Here is a 20029-nt window from a genome sequence, read left to right on the forward strand (position 1 = left end):
CTGGATGAGGCAGGATGGTCATATGCAAGCTTCAGGAGCTTGATAGACAGGTCTTTCAGGAGCTTGATAGACAGGTCTTTACAAGACAGGTCTTGTGCAGTAATGTGTGTAGAGGGAGAAGAGCAGTAGGGAGACAACACAACCCTGAGGAGCGCCAGTGCTGATAGTGAGGGTCTTAGATGTGAGTTTTCCCAGCCTCACCTGTTTGCTCGGCAAGCACACTACAGGGACTTCAGCAAGGGTCCAGTGATGACCTTCAGGTGTGCCAGTACCAGTCTTTTAAATGACTTCATGACCACAAACGTCACAGCAACAGGTCTGTAGTCATTTAGTCCTGTGATTTTTGGTTTCTTGGGTACAGGGATTATGTTGAAGCATTTGAAGCAGGAGGGGACTTCACACAGCTCCAATGATTTGTTGAAGATCAGTGTGAACATGGATGACAGCTGGACAGCACAGGCTTTGAGACAGGCGGGTGAGACACCGTCTGGGCTTTTGACTTTTCTCATCTTCTGTTTCCATCCTCCAGATACAACCTCCTCACAGATATTAAGTGCAGGCTGAGAAGCAGAAGGGGAGAGGAAGGGAGGGAGGAGAGGGTGTTGGTGGTTGTGTTGCGAGACGGTAGAGCGGGTGTGGGGTGTGAGACAAGGCTTTCAAATCTGTAGTAAAACACAGTCAGATTGTCGACCAACAGTTTATTCTCCACAGGGCTGGGGGATGGTGCCTTGTATCTTCTTATGGCTTTCAGGCCCTTGAACACTGATGCAGGGTTTTTAGCTGAAAACTGTTTTTTAAAGGGGGGATGAAATGCTATTTCATGCATACTGACCCCCAAATTCCACCGGCTGCGTTACGGCTCCGGCACGGCGGCGGAGTCAATAGGTTTCCATTAAAGTCAATGAGTGTATTTCCACTGAATGCGGTACAGCTGCGTTCCGACTCGGGCGATCCGCAGCCCTCCGGAGCAGATACGCAGAGCTTCTATTTTTGCCGGATGCTGGAGAGCTCCGCAGCAATTCAGCACATTATATCGCGCGATCTTACGTGAATTCGCGAGATCTCGTGGGTCCTCGTGCTTTCAGCTGTCAGTCATGGCCGCAGCCGTTACGCAACAAATCCGGACCTGGTGGGTATTGACGGACGACGGAACACGGAGCTGTCACGCAGCGGAGCCGTTACGCATCTGGTGGAAATTGGGGGTGAGTTTTTTACACTGTTAAAGAGTTGGATTCCCATGCTAAACATGGACAAAGTTTCAAAAATTTTATTGTACGTTTGAAGCAGTTTTTCTGTGCCAAAAATTCTCCTTCCGGTTTGTCACAAGTTTCGGAAAGTTTTTTTCGAGAATGGGTCTGTGTGACGTAAGCTGGAGCGGAATTTCCTTATACGGGTCGTAAGGGCACTTCTGCCGGAAGGGCGCAGGCGCGCGCGTGCATCCGTACACCAGAGAGAGAAGAGAGCCAAAGCAGTTCGCCCATCAAAACGCTGTGCTCGGCTTTAGGGAAGTCAATGTCTCCAAAGAAGTGTGTTTTTGGTTGCCAAGGCAAGACAACCCTGCACAGATTCCCAAAGAACCCGGCGTTAAGGGACCAGTGGATGGAGTTTGTTTTTCCAGAGCATCAACGGAGTTGTGCAAGACTGTTTGTTCCCTGCATTTCGACGATGATTGTTTTATCCAGATCGACGGATTTGCAGATCGTCTAATGCTTAAGGATGGAGCAGTCACAATGATAAAGGTTCGCGGTCGTGCGTTGGAACCGGGCGGTGAGTAAAACTGCTTCAAATGTCTGTGTGTTGTTAGCTATCGGCGCGTAAGCACAGCTTTAGCTACGCCCACACGGCACGCCTCCAGCCACTCGTTTTTTTCCGGAAAGACTCGGTACAGCCTATCTTTCTTTTATAAATATAATAAAACTAAAGACTTTTTGGAGATTTGAAGGATGCAATACTACTCTGTAGGTACTCAAGATTAACATGAGATTGACTGAAAATGAGTGTTTCACCCCCCCTTAAAGTTAAATTAGCTCTGCTCAGACTACATATGTATCTCACTCTACAGAGTAAAAATAACTCTAAAGAAGTGTTAAAGTTAATGAGATAAGTGATTAATTAACTGATGATTTAGCATTGGTAATGAACACCTGCTGTGAAATCAACTGAAAATAAAAGAAGACATTAAATGTTTGGTTCTTGAAATACACCTCTGGTGCAACTCAGACACATCATCAGTGATGTATCCTGGGTTCATTGGGTGTTTCGGGTCTCACAACATCATAAATCCTCGCCCAGATGACTCAGCAATGGGTTGATCAGACCCTGGCTTGTGTCTGGGTAGCTTGTATGATCCACGGATCCCTTCACTCCAAGCATCTTGAGGGCCCTGATGAGTGACTGGCCGATGAATCCTCTGCACCCGACCTCGATGGGATTGCATCGGATCCTCCAACTCCTGCTTCGGCATTCGCCTGCCAGCTCCTCCTACTTGGCCCTCTTCCTCTCAAAAGCCTCCTCCATCCGGTCTTCCCAGGGAACAGTCAATTCCTGCAGGACCACTCGCCTTGAAATTTCTGACACCAGGACAATGTCTATCCTGAGAGTGTTTCAAGATCTCAGCAGAGGACGATTAAACAACTCCATAAACCGCATTACCAGCTCCACTTAGGGGGGCTGGATGCGTGAGAGATAACCTCTCTCGAGACGCAAACAGATTCACTTCCACTGGGCCGAACCTCTCGCATATCGACTCCACCACGTCGGGGTGAAGTCTCCATTCCCGGGCCTCAGCCTCTGCCTCGACAGGATGTCTGCTCCTTGGTTCTGGTCCCCTGGGACATACATTGCTCTGAGAGACAACAGTTTCCCCTGGGACCACAGGAAGATCTGATGCGCCAGTCTGGATAGAGGGCGCAACCTCAGACATATAAGCTCTGCCCACCAAAGCAGATGTAGTACGGCAGGGTTTGGGGGGCACCGCTGGGACTTTAAAGGAGACATATCATGCTTTTAAATCCTTCCTTTTTACATATAACTCATACATTTGTGGTCTATATAAAGCGGAACTGCAATGCTTGGGTCTGAATTCCTCATTATTATAGCTCCACAGGCCCATTTTCTACCCCTTTTCTGATGTGCGTCTGAGAGCAAGTCGTTTTGGTGCGGTCTTTTTAAATGCAAATGAGACACTTCATACCCCGCCCGCTCTCCAGTCTGTGGAGGTGACACTCGGTTCAACTCCACCCCGTTCGGCCATTTTTGTAGTTTGATAGCAGAGATAGGATTATCTGGCGGCACAGAAACTTTTGGACATCCAAGATTTCTGTCAACACAGAAAACATTTCATCATTGGATAGTTTTTTCGTTTTATTAAAGTGTTGTTTTATGTCAGCTTAATGCCCGGAACGCTTTTCAGAAAAGATAAGGTAACTTATTTAGCACAATTCACACGGTAATTCAGGAAAAAAATATCTCTGAATGCTGCACATGAAACTTTGGTCTTCCGACCTTTTATCACCGTGTCGATTTATTTTTATTAATATGTGCGAGGGAGAGAGAGCAAGACAGCGCTTAGTTTGGAGACGGTGAAGTCTTGTTTACACTTTCGCCTGGCTCGGAAGAGAGAGAGCGCACGCGCGACCGGGTCTCTCTCTGCTCGTTCTTTCAGTTAAACATGCGCCCTGTCACAAGCGCAGCAGTTGATCTACATTACTCTCACCAATCAAATAAGACTTTGGTGGGCGCTAAAACAAGTTCAATGCAGGAAAAACCCTGTTGTTGCTGAAGTAGTTATCCATGAAGTGCTTCGCGTTCGCGCACACTAAAATTACTTTATGGGTACATTTCCATGAAAAATAAAACTCAACCAGGCACTTCGAAGAGGTTCTGATGCTGGGAGACGGTGTAATGAAGCGTGTGGGTTACTACATCCAACAACCGAACATTTTGACTTACCCTCTCGCAACCTCTGCATCCTTGAGCTTAGACTACAAAATCACAGCGAGAAATAAACATGGCGGATTGCTCGAAGTGTTGAGCCGGTAGTCGATGTCCTTATTTGGCAGTTCCGCTGCAAATACTGTGACGTAATAGTTCACAAAACGTCATAGATAATAGAAAAATTGGAACCGGTTGAAAAATAAGGCCAAAACAGAATATAAAAATATCAACGAAACACCTGAAGAGACTAATTTGAAATTTTCTTTACTTCTAAACACTAAAAATATACAACAAAATGCATTTAAGGGCTAAAAAAGTGGATTTAGCATGATATGTCCCCTTTAAGGGATTACGCAGTGTCTGGGGAGAGATAGCTGGTCAAAGCCTCCTCAACACGCGGCATCATCCCATAACCGTTCTCCTTAACCCCCACTTTGTTGCTATAATCCAACACTGGGGGATTAGACAGGCGTGATGAAAATCGCCTGTTCCATGACTTACATAACTCATTGTGTAAATCTGGAAAAAAGGGCAAACCCTGGTGTGAAGGCTGTGATCAGTGCTGCAGAAAAAGCTCATCAAGCTTGCTTTTAGCCTGCGCATCCTGCTTCTCTTAAGGCCAACTGATGTTAAGTTTGGCCACAGCACGCGTCACAACCTCCACGAGCTCCTCATATATGGGTGCAGTCGGAAATGTTATGAGTTCATAACTTCCGCACGGGGAGTGAAAGGTGTCATGGGATGTCAGGAATGAACCCAAGAGCAGACGAGGTGCAGACACTCAAGGTTTATTTGGACACAAAACAGAAAACAAAACCCACGAGGGGGCAAAACAGGAATGAGGAGAGGTCACTTAGACTAAGACAAAGTAATAAACAAAGACTAGACTCTGACTTGACGATGACAGAAAACAAACTCACAATACAGATTAACAGGTCTTTTGACAAAGTACTTAGGGTATAACAAGCAATGTTCACACTAAGTTAGACAATGTACCGACACAGGACAGAAAACATGAGGGGATTAAATAAGGAGAAACTAATGAGGGAAACGGGTGACACAGGTGAAGCAATAATGACAAAACGAGGATAACAAGGGGGCGGGACTAGGTGACGAGAAACACAAGCACATGGCCTAGCAAAAGGCCATGTGTGTGCACATAAAACATGGGCCTGTCATGATCCTGCCTCAAGACCAGGGAAAATCAAAGACTAGAAGGCAGAATCATGACAGAACCCCTCCCTTAAGGAGCGGCTTCCAGACGCTCCCTAAGGGAACACTAAACACATGACATGACGGACTGAGACATGGACACAAACCAACAAAACATGACAAAAACCAACAACGGCAAACATGAATAAACAATAACAGGGTTGGGATGAAACAATAAAAATAACAAACACGGGAGGGGGGGCGGAGGAACAACAAAGTTCATGGGGGAATGTCCAGGGTAGGAGGGTGGGACTGTGGTCTTGGGTCTTCTGGACGAGGGCTGTGGACAAGGAATCCGGGCAGGTTTGGATGGGGACACACGAGGGACAGTCTTGGGGGAAACAGTCTGGGGTGAAGTGGAGACAGGGGCGTCCGGGGAGACAAACAGGGGTCGGGTGGCAGAGGGGACCGCTACAGCCGGCAGCGGAGTGAAGACAATGGGTGTGGCAGGTGGTAAGGGAGCGGAGAAAGATGCAGACTGTGAAGCTGGAACAGGGCTGGACACATTAGCCGGGACAGGGCTGGACACATTAGCTGGGACAGGGCTGGACACATTAGCTGGGACAGGATCCCCGTTCTCAGAGACAGGCTCGGAACCGTCACTCTCTGAAGCAGACTCGGACCCAGTGCTCTCGGCGGCTGCCCTGGAAACAGCACTCTCCTCAGCTGTGGGCACAGGACTTGAGGACATGATAGGAATTTCAAGGATCTTGGCAAGACTAGACAGATAATCAGACAAAGTTTTGGCAGCAACAATAACAGGCATTTCCTTTCGGGCAGAAACTGCTTGCAGAACCTCTTTAGCGGCTGGGCTCTGGGACAGCGCTTGCAGTAGCGGGCTCTGGGACAGCGCTTGCAGTAGCGGGCTCTGGGACAGTGCTTGCAGTAGCGGGCTCTGGAACAGGCTGAGACGAAGGACAAGAGGCTCCCTTTCTCCTCTTCTTTCTCTTAGGTCGCGGTGTGGAAGTCATAGCCAGACTTGTGACCGGTTGGAGAAGCTCAGCGGGATCTGTGACTTGAGTAGGAAGGGTAGTCTCAGGCAGCGCTGACTCAGTCGAGGATGACTCCGACGGAGAATCCCACGAAGTCCGCCTCCCTCGTTTGCCACGAAGATCAACGGGAGTGGATGGGACCTCAGGAGACGAAACAGAACCAGCCTGATCCCCCTGGGTAACCACAGCCAGGGCACGACCCTCCGGGATCACTTACAGCTTGGCAGATGGTGGAGACCTCGAGGAAGAAGCCTGCGGCTCCTCCCGGGAGAAACAATCCCAGAGTTGGGCATAATTCTTCAGGATCCACTCACCCTGGGACGAGAATGGGAGGTTGACCCTCTTTCTGTCGGTGGGAGCCGACAACCAGCATTGTTCACTGAACTCCATATGTCGCTGGAGCTGGGAGGACATACTGTCTGCTGGGTTCTTTAGTGGTCGGTACATTCTGTCATGGGATGTCAGGAATGAACCCAAGAGCAGACGAGGTGCAGACACTCAAGGTTTATTTGGACACAAAACAGAAAACAAAACCCACGAGGGGGCAAAACAGGAACGAGGAGAGGTCACTTAGACTAAGACAACAACATGACATCATGACTTTGCGTATAAATAACACGCCACTTTCAAGTCAAGTGGCGTGTTATTTATACGCATTTTGAGCTTTCCGCGTGTATGTCCACGCGCGTGTATGTGTACGCCGTTAAACGTCCGAGTGATTCCGCGTGTATGTGTACGCCGTTAAATGTCCGAGCGAAACGGAGGAAAATGTATATCTACATCTGGGGAGCAATATTTTTTTTCCTAGGATGGTAGGGGAACACTCATAAATGGTATTAACCCGAGTGATGGGTAGGTTTAGGGACGCGGTTGGGGTAGGTCATATATATTTATATACAGTAATGTAACGTAAATCAACGGCGTTGATAAACACGCTGAAAAGCGATTATGCGTGTTGATAACACGCCAAAAATGGAAATACGAATTGGCGTGTCATACATACGCCATTTCATGAGATCAGTCTGAAGACAAAGTAATAAACAAAGACTAGACTCTGACTTGACGATGACAGAAAACAAACTCACAATACAGATTAACAGGTATTTTGACAAAGTACTCACAGGGTATAACAAGCAATGTTCACACTAAGTTAGACAATGTACCGACACAGGACAGAAAACATGAGGGGATTAAATAAGGAGAAACTAATGAGGGAAACGGGTGACACAGGTGAAGCAATAATGACAAAACGAGGATAACAAGGGGGCGGGACTAGGTGACGAGAAACACAAGCACATGGCCTAGCAAAAGGCCATGTGTGTGCACATAAAACATGGGCCTGTCATGTATGGAAGGAATTTCCTGCCAAATTTAAATAAATAAATTAAATGATTAAAATGAAAATTAAAACCATATTAACGATTTCATTACAGAAAACGGCACGCAAAATATGTGACAAAATTGAGAATGAAATTAAATGATTTCATTTTCACAGCATTATCCCTGTCAAATTGAAAAATAAAATGCAATTGGTGATTTCACATTTCATTTTCACTACAGTCTCGCGGCAAGACTGCCAATATTAAAATGAAAAGCCAAACGTGAAAAAGAAACTACAAATACAGTTTTTATAATGCTCTTTAGTAATTCTCATGCAATAATAGTGACACAATTCAAATACAAATGTAAATTTTCGTTTTCATTTTAATTCCTCTTTTATTTCAGTTTTCATTTTCGTTTTCATTTTCAAAGACAACCTGCATGCAAATTCTATGTTAATTAGTGGGTGTGGCTTATTCTAGTAACGGCGCTGAGACACGCCTTCTAGCTAAGTCATCGATGCCCCGCATGAGTTGAATGTGTGAAACGAAATTATTTAAATGTGATTATATTGTAATCGAGACGACGAGATATGGCGAAATATGTTAGTGAGCTTTTGCGGGAAGCTGCCGCAGCATTAGAACATGGAAACAACCAGCCTGACCATGTTAGTTATGATGTTAGACTCAGACTAGACCATAATCGACGATGAGGTTCATTCATGTATTAGGCTGTTTTGGAAATTCAACTATTTGGGTGTACATAGGTCTTAGTAACACAGTTTCTACAATAATTATAGCCAGACATTAATACCCGCTAGCTTTAACCGAGAACCTCAGCCAATGTTTCATATCGCGTCATGCCTAACAACGCCCTTCAGCCGTGACTTATTCAGATACAGCACTAGCCTAGAGTACCTTATTGCTTTTATAAAACGGTTACCACGCAATACAAATATTAATCCCGAAACATATGTATCTATGCAACTATCATGAAGTAAAATGTATCACTAAAAGCCAATTCATTCCGCTGGAGAAAAAAAAATAGTCCCTGACAGTGACCATAAAGCAACAGACGAAGTTACATTATTTCTCCATTAGATGGAGACAAAGACTGTCTTAATGAGTGAGTCAGTCAGTCAGTAGAGAAGACTTTTGAAATGACTCAAACTTGAGAAGAAAGACGCAACTGACATGACTATAAGCACGGACAACCCCTATTAACTGTTAAAAGTACAAGATATCACACCGGACATTCAAACAGATTTTTTATTATGAATATAGGACTGACCTGAAGGAAATATCTAGCCTAGGCTACTGTAAATGCAGGTACACTCGCTTTCTCGATCTCATCCAGAAGTTATTACTGGAAATGAAAATCAGCATTGTGATTCTTTTAGTACACAAACTTAAAATAACCAAAAGACACACAACAGCGGACAGATATACAGGCTAGTGCTGTATCTGAATAAGTCACGGCTGAAGGGCGTTGTTAGGCATGACGCGATATGAAACATTGGCTGAGGTTCTCGGTTAAAGCTAGCGGGTATTAATGTCTGGCTATAATTATTGTAGAAACTGTGTTACTAAGACCTTTGTACACCCAAATAGTTGAATTTCCAAAACAGCCTAATACATGAATGAACCTCATCGTCGATTATGGTCTAGTCTGAGTCTAACATCATAACTAACATGGTCAGTCAAGTCAAGTCAAGTCAAGTCAACTTTATTTATATAGCGCTTTTCACAATACAGATTGTATCAAAGCAGCTTCACAGGATTAAATAAAATAGTACATCAGTGTTTGTTTCTAGTTTAAAACATCCATGTTTGATAATGCTGATCAATAGTATTGTTGATTGATTAATTAAATTAAGTATCCCCAACTGAGCAAGCCAAAGGCAACAGTGGCAAGGAACCGAAAAACTCCATCAGGTGACCTAATGGAGAAAAAAAAAAACCTTGGGAGAACCCAGGCTCAGTCGGGGGCCAGTTCTCCTCTGGCGTTTATGAAGTAAAGACCGGATTTTACTGTAGGATTAAAAATATTATATAAATGCCTGGCTGAAGAGATGCGTCTTTAATCTAGTTTTAAACTGGGAGAGCGAGTCTGAGCAACGAACAGTATCCGGAAGACTATTCCAGAGTTCTGGAGCTAAATGTGAAAATGCTCTCCCTCCTTTAGTTGATCTAGATATCCTAGGTATGACCAAAAGCCTCGAATTTAGTGATCTTAAAGAGCGTGATGGATTATAGGGCGATAGAAGATCCGTTAAATAGACTGGAGCTAAGCCGTTTAGGGCTTTATAAGTCAGTAGCAATACCTTGTAATTAATACGGAACTTTATAGGTAACCAATGCAGTGATGATAAAATTGGTGTTATATGGTCAAATTTTCTTGATCTAGTAAGAACTCTAGCGGCGGCATTTTGGACTAACTGTAGCTTGTTTATTGAGGATGCAGGACAACCAGCCAATAAAGCATTACAGTAATCTAATCTCGAGGTCATGAACGCATGAACTAACTTTTCTGCATCAGAAACAGATAGCATATTACGTAGCTTAGCAATGTTTCTGAGGTGGAAAAAGGCTGTTTTTGTAACATATGAAATATGATTTTCAAAAGACAGGTTACAATCTAATATAACACCCAGGTCTTTTACTGTAGATGATAAAGTAACGGGACATCCTACTATGTTAAAGTTGTATTGTAAGAGGTTTTGTGGGCGGTTTTTTGAACCGATAAGTAGTACCGCTGTCTTGTCTGGATTTAATAAAAGAAAATTGCGCGTCATCCAATCTTTTATATCTTTAACACACTCTGTCAATTTGGATAATTTAGCGTTTTCATCCGGTCGTGATGAAATATATATTTGAGTGTCATCAGCATAACAATGGAAACTAATTCCATGTTTCCTTATAATATTTCCAAGTGGCAGCATATATATTGAGAATAATAGAGGGCCTAACACAGATCCTTGCGGCACTCCATAGTTTACTGGAGTTATGATCGATTTTTCTCCATTTAAATAGACAAAATGGTATCGGTCAGATAGGTATGATCTGAACCAGCTTAGTGCTTGTCCTTGAACACCGGTATAATTTTGTAGTCGATCTAAGAGTATTGTATGATCTATAGTATCGAACGCAGCACTAAGATCAAGTAAAACTAATATTGAGATACAGCCTTGGTCAGAAGCTAAGAGTAAATCATTTGTGATTTTAACGAGCGCAGTTTCAGTGCTATGACCTAAAGTTAAAGATGAGTTAATAATATTGAGGAGAGGCTCTTCCACTACAGGTAACACTTCTTTCAGTAGTTTAGTTGGTATGGGATCTAATAAACATGTTGTTGTTTTAGAGGAAGTGATAAGTTTATTTAACACGAAGATGTTTGTTGTAAGTAAGTTTAAAGAGTAAAATCAAGAATTATAAATCTACAAAAGAAGAATTAAAATGAAAACGAAAATTTACATTTGTATTTGAATTGTGTCACTATTATTGCGTGAGCATTACTAAAGAGCATTATAAAAACTGTATTTGTAGTTTCTTTTTCACGTTTGGCTTTTCATTTTAATATTGGCAGTCTTGCCGCGAGACTGTAGTGAAAATGAAATGTGAAATCACCAATTGCATTTTATTTTTCAATTTGACAGGGATAATGCTGTGAAAATGAAATCATTTAATTTCATTCTCAATTTTGTCACATATTTTGCGTGCTGTTTTCTGTAATGAAATCGTTAATATGGTTTTAATTTTCATTTTAATCATTTAATTTATTTATTTAAATTTGGCAGGAAATTCCTTCCATAGTCATGATCCTGCCTCAAGACCAGGGAAAATCAAAGACTAGAAGGCAGAATCATGACAGAAAGGATCTGAGCTATCAGATGAGGAACGAGAAAGTGCCGAAGCAGTCTCGATTCCCTCTGCTAGCTCTCTCTGCGAGCCCCACAATCTGAGCTGGGACCCAAACGATAACATGGATTCATCATAATCTAGCTGTATTTTTTTCTATTCATTTGTTAATGTTTTCATATACATGCTTTCATGTCATATTTTTATTTTTCAACATTCATTTTCCTAACAGTCATAAAATATTTCCATTGTCATGATGGACATGTCCACTCCCGCCCCCTGCACATGCACTGCCCCAGAGTATTCTACTAGGGTACTTTTTTTTTTTTTTTTTGAGACCAGTCAATGATCGAAATGAACACACATTCCCATCCCTACTTTACACAACCATTTGCAGTCTATTGTCAAATGTCTGGCTATATATCTGGCCCAGGCACGTGCACACATAGACATCAAAGGGGGCTTGAGCACCTGCCCTTTTTATTACTGGAGAGAAAGTGCCCTTTTTTCTGGGGTGCTTTTTTTCTATTTTTGAAAAATAATATATGTTCCTGTTTGCGCACAGCTTCCCTGTCAAACAAATATATTTATTGAAGAATAGTATATCTAAATATCAGGTCCGTCCAAGTGATCTGAGGGCGCGTGCGCATCCTGGTGTGTGACGTGTACGCAGACTGGTGCATAGATGTGTACACTAGATGTCGCCTTGTCTACGGCAGGTCATTGGAACGAATGTCTTTAAGGCGACATCTAGTGTATATATCTATGCACCACTCTGCGTACACGTCACACACCAGGATGCGCGCGCGCCCTTAGATCACTTGGACGTGGCAGTGTTATAAGAGCTAAAAACGATATAAATACTGTTCATTTTCTCACACAAACCGCTCGTTTCGTGTCTTAGGCCATCAGTGTGTACTTACGATGGGGAATTGTTTTAATTTGGACGATGGGGAATTGTTTTAATTTGGACTCTGTGCATGCTCTTTGAGACCGTGACCTACAAATCTACAGATGCAAACAGATGGAGGATACACTCTAAAAAATGTAGTAAATCTGAGTAACTGCATCTGGTACATTAATACATAAAACTGAGTAGAAATAAGTTAACATTAAAAATAACAATATTTATAAATTAACTTTTTATTTATGAGTAATTTAACTTTTTTTATTTCCTCTAAACCTTTGTAAAATAGTATTCCGTACAACCACAAATACATGACATGAATTTTTACTCAATTATTTTGGTAAGTTTAATTCAAACAATCAAGTAAGATTTTCAGAGATTTTATTAAGTTAATAAAGTTAAATATTTCTGTAATATTTACTAAGCCACAGAATATTTTTTAGAGTGTTGTAAGTTTAAAACAAACTCCATCTAAATGTGGATTTTGAAGGTTTTATTTGATGATGATGATGATGATACAGTCCTCCCTCAAATGTGAAACTAAGTCCATGTCAGTCACCATCAGTTATTGTGTATGTGTGTACATGCATAAACATCTACAGGGACATGGCCCCCAGAAGGTTGCCGCTGTAAGGGAGGAAGGAGAGACAACCAGGGAATGGAAGTAACAGATTTTATTTTGAAGTAGAAGACCTTTTTTTTGTAATAATTTTATTAAATTGCTGTATTTTTGTTTTTTGTCAATCATTTTTGCTGTGATTTTTTTCAGTAAAGTTAACAAAATAGCAGCAACAGCCCTCTTCAGTTTAGAGTGAATTTTTGTGTTGATTTTAAAGTGTTATGTATTCTGATAACACCAAAATAATTAAAATGATGTAGTGCCTTGTGCAAAAATAAACAAGTTAAATTAGTAAAACACGCCCCTCTGCTTGATGCAGTTATTTAGGTTATTCTAAATATATACTTGAAACTAGTAGCATCTTTTGAAAATGAAACAATTGCGTGAGTTTGAGGAAGATACAATTAATTAACTTTTTAAATTAGTTTTTTAAAAAGGAAGTCAGAGTTGCGTTAATATATATACTTTTTTGTAAAAAAAAACAAAACAAAAAAAACCTAGGCTAATTATGAGAAGTGCCCTTTATTTTACTTGAGCCCCTGCCCCTCAAAATGTCTGTGCACGTCCCTGATCTGGCCAATATGATAACTAATCTTCATTATTCCTTTATCGTTATTCTTTTGTTTGTATTCAATGTGTAGTTGTGTACTCATTATTTATTGATATGAAAATACCCCAGATCGCATGAAAATCACACACAAACCATATACCACCGTAATCATGTTTATCAGATTCTTTTTTTTTTTTCTCTCAAGTGTAGAAATGTTTCTTTGGCTTAACGAATTATATTTAATTATAAACTAATTAATTCATTTTATTATAAACTAATTAATTCAAAATGGCGGCGCGCATGGACGCAGCGGCTAACAGCTCTCGCTCTTGGTGCATTTTTGTTTGTTTTCTCGTGTGTTTTTTGTCTGTTGCTTCTGTGAAGCATAACTACAGCCGCCAGAACTTATTAGACATCGGATTTCAATACAAGATTACAGTCACACCTGACTTTTGTCGCACACACAATATCCCGAAGGATATCACCAGACCACCGGGATCTCCGTGGGTTGTTGTCGGTCCTGGCAGACGACGCAGACGGCGTCGGGAAAGAAAACAAAAGCGGGGCTGCCGGGCTGGCCTTCTTAAAAGACTCAGGAAAAAACCACATAAGCCTCCTCTACCAAGTATGTTTCTTACCAATGCCAGATCCATGGCTCACAAAATGGACGAACTGGAGCTTTACATCGCCGGGAACCACTACATCCGCGACTGCTGCATCATGATAGTATCGGAGACCTGGCTTCACCCAAGGATCCCCGACACTGCAGTGCAGTTAGCGGGTCGCACTTTACATCGCTGGGACAGAAACAACGACTCTGGTAAGAGCAAAGGGGGTGGTGTGTGTATTTTTGTGCACAATGACTGGTCAAACAATAGTAAGATCCTAGATAGCCACTGTTCTCCAGACCTGGAATTTATGACTGTAAAATGCCGACCGTTCTTTTTACCGCGAGAGCTAACGGCAGTGATTGTCACCGCTGTTTACATACCACCCGACGCCAATGTTAGCACAGCTCTCGCTCTCTTGCTGGATGCCATAAATAAACAGCTATGTGCTCATTCCAACGGAGTACACATTATAGCTGGAGATTTTAACCAGGCAGATTTGAAAACAGTACTTCCACATTTTTTCCAACATGTTAAATGTCCGACCAGAGGGGATAACACACTGGACCGTGTGTACACCAACATTAAACATGCATATAGAGCTATTCCTCTCCCTCACCTAGGTCACTCAGATCACCTCTCTCTGCTTCTCACTCCAGCATACATCTCCCTCAGAAGATGGAAAACACCACTCACAAAGACTGTTTCTATATGGCCCGAAAATGCACTCTCTCAGCTCCAGGACTGCTTTACACACTTTGGGTCTCATTCATGAAACATTCGTAAATATACGAGTAAATATGTGAGTGATTTGCGCGTAAAGAGACATTCCCGAAAACTCTTCTCCTGATTCACAAATACTTCGTAAACGTCAGATTTGATAGTGAAATCTGTGTGTGGGTTAATGAATTCCAATCAGTCGTAAATGGGAAGGCGTGCACGCTCATTCGCAATTACCATAAATCCCGCCCATTAAAACCGACTGACAACTATATATGGGCACATATTATGACACGAAACAAAGGATTTCAACATGTCTTCTCAAAAGCGAATGAAGAAGAGAAATTTCTCAGATGCAGAAATCTAAGTTTTATTATCAGAAGTTCATTCAAAAAGCCACATTTTATTTTCAAGCGTACATAGTGGAGTATCAGGTCCTAAAAAAAAGGATTTTTTAGGTAATTCCTAAATGCTTTAGGTAAAAATGATTGGCAGCATATTACAGATGCACTTGTGACTTGCGGACTTGTAAAAAAAAAAAAAAAAAAAAACTTGCGGACTTGTGTTCCGTTTGCAGATGCTATTACTGGCTCTCGTAATAAAAGTAAAAAGAAAAAACGTATGTAATTAATATATAATATTTTTTCAAAATGCTGTGTAAATATGTACCCGATTACGGTAAATTAAAAGGCAGCCTTATTAATGAGCAAAACGTTCGGATGTTCAACGCACTTTTTACGCGTGGCTGGGACCAGGTGTAGATTTCTTTCGTACCAACTAACATTTGGAAAATACGAACATTTTAATGAATCCGAAAATTTACGCCAGAACCACTTTACACACGATTTACACAAAAATTCGTTCTGCTCGTGTTTCATGAATGAGACCCACTGACTGGGAAGTCTTTAAACATCATGACCTGTCTGTTCACACTGAGGCAGTACTGGCTTACATCAAGTATTGCATGGACAACGTCACAGTGAATAAAGTCATCCGGATTTTTCCCAACCAGAAGCCTTGGATGACCAGCCAAGTCTACAAACTCCTCAAAGATCGGAAAGCTGCTTTCAGGTCAGGTGATAGAGCTCTTTACAGTGCTGCTAGAGCCAACCTGAAGAGAGGAATTAAGGATGCTAAGAGGGACTATAAAAACAGGGTAGAAGATCATTTCACAGACGGCAAACCACGACAGGTATGGCAGGGATTCCAGCACCTAACAAACTTCCGAGGCAGCAGCTGTGCAGCTGGAAACAGCTCGGCTCCACTTGCAGAGGAACTGAATTGCTTCTTTGCTCGTTTTGACAAACCACAGCTGCAAAATACCACACCACCCCAGCCTACAACAGACTCTGGTACTCCGCCACTCATTGTCCAGGAGCATGAAGTGAGGCGGGTGCTCAGAACAGTGAACACACGGAAAGCTGCTGGTCCTGATGGCATCCCAGGGAAGGTGCTCAAGGGATGTGCTAACCAGCTCTCAGGTGTTTTCGCAAACCTCTTCAACCTTTCTCTGACCCATTAATTAAGGATGCTAAGAGGGACTATAAAAACAGGGTAGAATTCGTTTCGCGTTCCTACCCCAAAGCAACAAAATAAAATAAAATTCTTTATCAAAATCTATAAGGAAAGACAAGTACTTTGTTTAGGCTTGGCTTGTAGGGAATTCTAAACCTGCGTATTTTCAAATGCACATAATTATAGAACCAATTCTAAATGCGCATGTGAACGCCATCAGCATTTCTCACAGGTTCGCGTTTAAAGTCTGTGTAGAGAGAATGGTGTTGTCTTAGCGGCCCCTAATTTAATAACAAATGATCGTTGCGACGGAAGCAAATCAATCAAAACTAACTTTAGATGGAAATAACTTAACTCTGCTATAAAGCCAAAACAATCTCTGTTACCTTACATTATACGCTTATCTCTGTAAAGCTGCTTTGAAACAATCTACATTGTTAAAAGCGCTATAGAAATGAAGATGACTTGACTTGACTTGACCCAAGCTTCAATTCCATCCTGCTTGAAATCTTCCACAATTATCCCCATACCAAAGAAATCAGTCACGGATAACCTAAATGACTATCGCCCTATCGCCCTTACACCGATCATCACAAAGTGCCTTGAGAGGTTGGTGTTGCACCACCTGAAAACCTGCCTTCCCTCCACTTTCGATGAACATCAGTTTGCTTATAGAGCTAACAGATCAACTGAGGATGCCATAGCTCTTCACAATGCGCTGTGCCATCTGGAACATCAGGAGAGCTATGTGAGGATGCTTTTTATTGATTATAGCTCAGCCTTTAATACTATCATACCGGACATCCTCTTCAGCAAACTCACAGATCTGGGCTTTCCTTTACTCACATGTAATTGGATCAGGAACTTCCTGACGGATCGCCCTCAGACTGTTAAACTCGGCCCCCCATTTCTCTTCCACCCGCACGCTCAGCACTGGCTCCACTCAAGGGTGCGTGCTGAGCCCAATTCTGTACTCTCTCTATACATATGACTGTCGCCCAGTCCATCACCAGAACAACATCATCAAATTCGCAGATGATACTACAGTGGTGGGTCTAATCTCAAAGGGGGATGAGGCTGCCTATAGAAATGAGATCCTGAGATTGTCAGAGTGGTGTTCAGTCAACAACCTGACATTAAATACCACCAAAACAAAGGAAATCATCCTCGATTTTAGAAGGCATAGGGCAGATCCCGCTCCCCTCTACATCAATGGAGACTGTGTAGAGAGGGTTCAAACATTCAAATTCCTTGGCACAACTATCTCAGCAGACCTCAAATGGTCAGCCAACACCACAGCAATCATCAAGAAGGCACAGCAGCGCCTTCACTTCTTGAGAGTGTTAAAAAAGACCAACCTAAAGGAGAAGCTGCTGGAGACCTTCTATCGCTCTGCAGTGGAGAGCCTGCTGACTTACTGTATCTCTGTATGGTACTGCAGCTGTACTGAGGTAGAGAGAAAGGGAATACAGCGGATCATTAACACCGCGCAGAAGATCATTGGCTGCCCTCTTCCATCCCTGAAGGACCTTTATAACTCCCGCTGCCTCAGGAGAGCACAGAACATTGGAAGAGATCACTCTCACCCTGGTTCCCACCTGTTTAAACTGCTGCCCTCTGGTAGGCGCTACAGATGCCTTAAGTCAAGGACAAATAGACTCAAGGACAGCTTTTTCCCCAGAGCTATAATTACACTGAACACACATATGCACTGAACACTCGATGCACTGACTACCTCATATTAGGGCTTTATTCATGTGACAAACTGTGGTTTATTATTATTATTACTCTTAAATATATGAAGAGTTCAGATGCAAAAACCTCTAAATGCCATCTGAAATTTCCTCCTAGAATGATCATTTTTATGAAGCTCGTATATTTAAGTTCAGTAATTTAACTTAAATGGCAATGAAAATTACCTATTAATTGCCATTTAAGTGAAATGATTTAACTTAAATATACGAGCTTGATAAAAATGATCATTCTAGAAGAAAATTTCAGATGGCATTTAGAGGTTTTTGCATCTGAACTCTTCATATATACTGGCAACTCTGTCTATGTTCTTTTCTTTATTCTTTGTCTAAGCTTACATATTTTAATTGTACATTACTTTATATTATGTATATTTCTAGTTATTTATTTTATGTACCATGCACCTTATGCAGAAGCTCTGCAATTTCATTGTATCTTGTGTACAATGACAATAAAGAAATTCTATTCTATTCTATTCTATTCTTCTATTCTAATTCATTTTATTATTAATAAAAACATGGTTTTAATCTAAAAAAAATGTCATGTATTGATGGTGAGCAAAGCTAACATGGTACCTAGCCCAAGATGCACCTGCCACCTAGCTGTTATTTTTATGAAGAAAAAAAAAAAAAAATCAAATAGGAATGCTTACTGAAATCTTATTTTTTCAATAAGGGCATTTGATACAGTTTCAAATGTGAAGTGAGAACTTTGATAAAATAAATGAGGGATTGAAACAGGGTGAATAGCCAGTCGAATAATTATATAATACAATAAATGTATAATTATAATGCAGACAAAATAAAAGCATATGCCATAACCAGGCTGGAGAGGTGTGAATGTGTGCAGGAGAGACTGAGACTGAATGGCTCGTTTGCACCACAAAACAATAGAGACAATAGACTGAATAGCTGCTTAGAAGATGACAATAAATATCAGTTTGCATTTTAGAGTTTAATCAAAATAAAGTCATATGACATGATCATTAGAAACAAATACAGAGTTTTAGACTTATCATCTTCAGATTTTAAACATAACATGGTCAGACATGTGGTTTTAGCTGCAGTGCATTTCTAGATTGATACAATGCCAACTTAAATATTATTTTCATTAAGATATTTTGTAAAAATACATTTCTAATAACTTTACAAAACTTTGAAGCTATTTATAACGATTTTGTTCATTATGACAATAATTAATTATAAATTTACAATAAGCTTTCAAATGAGACCAGTAGCGGTTTTAGGCACGGGCGAACCGGGCAATCGCCCGGGGCGGCATTTTTGGGGGGGGCGGCACTACCGGCACGAGCAAAAAAAAATAAATCTGCGCCACATTGGCCGCAAAGCGGGTTTCTATTATCTATCATTTCACTGTGTGGGGAATTGGCAAATTTGCGCCCCCTGCAGCTGCAGGCGCACATGAGAAGATGCCGTGCACAGAAGCTGCTTGTTTGAGAAGGAGAAAGGGGAGGGGACGCGGAGGCGCGGGCGCGGATGACAGTAACACCTCTGGGTCTCTCCCAAATGGAACGGACAGGGGGGGGGGTCCATATAGTTATCGAAGTCAGTCACACCTCGACTTTCTTCCAAATAACGCACATTTCATTCATAATACTATAAATATGGGCCTCTATATTTCCTGCACAGTTTTGTTTTTCTGAATGGTCTGAATGGCTAATAAAAATAGGTAATACAAAACGATTACTTGGTCACCACCACCAAGGTGAATTGGTTTGGTCTTGACTTCTGGTCGTGACTCGTGAGCGTGAGTGACAGTTATGGGGGGATCAGGGAATCTGTTGAGTGTTGATGTTGAGTGCCAAATAAGAGATGGACAAGAAAGGTCAAAGCCATTAGGTTCCCAATTTAGAAACGAGCTAAAGATAAAGGTATGCAACTATGTTTTCTCTGTATGATTACAGTATCCATGTCATGAATGAAGGGGTAATATTAATTGGTGGGTATAACTCTTATTTGTTAGCCTTTTTGCTATGATTCTTGCTATGCTTAATAATAATTCGTTTTTAACTCAAACACGA

General features: G+C 41.7%; 1 protein-coding gene across 24 annotated transcripts in view; it reads left to right on the plus strand.

The window, feature by feature from the left end:
- Positions 1-20029, plus strand: part of LOC308686997 (serine/threonine-protein kinase Nek1-like) — a 181575-nt gene that overhangs the window by 95991 nt on the left and 65555 nt on the right. The gene's annotated exons all lie outside the window — the stretch shown is intronic.

This window comes from Scardinius erythrophthalmus (genome assembly GCF_964197995.2).
Source record: "Scardinius erythrophthalmus genome assembly, chromosome: 2".
Classification (NCBI taxonomy): domain Eukaryota; kingdom Metazoa; phylum Chordata; class Actinopteri; order Cypriniformes; family Leuciscidae; genus Scardinius; species Scardinius erythrophthalmus.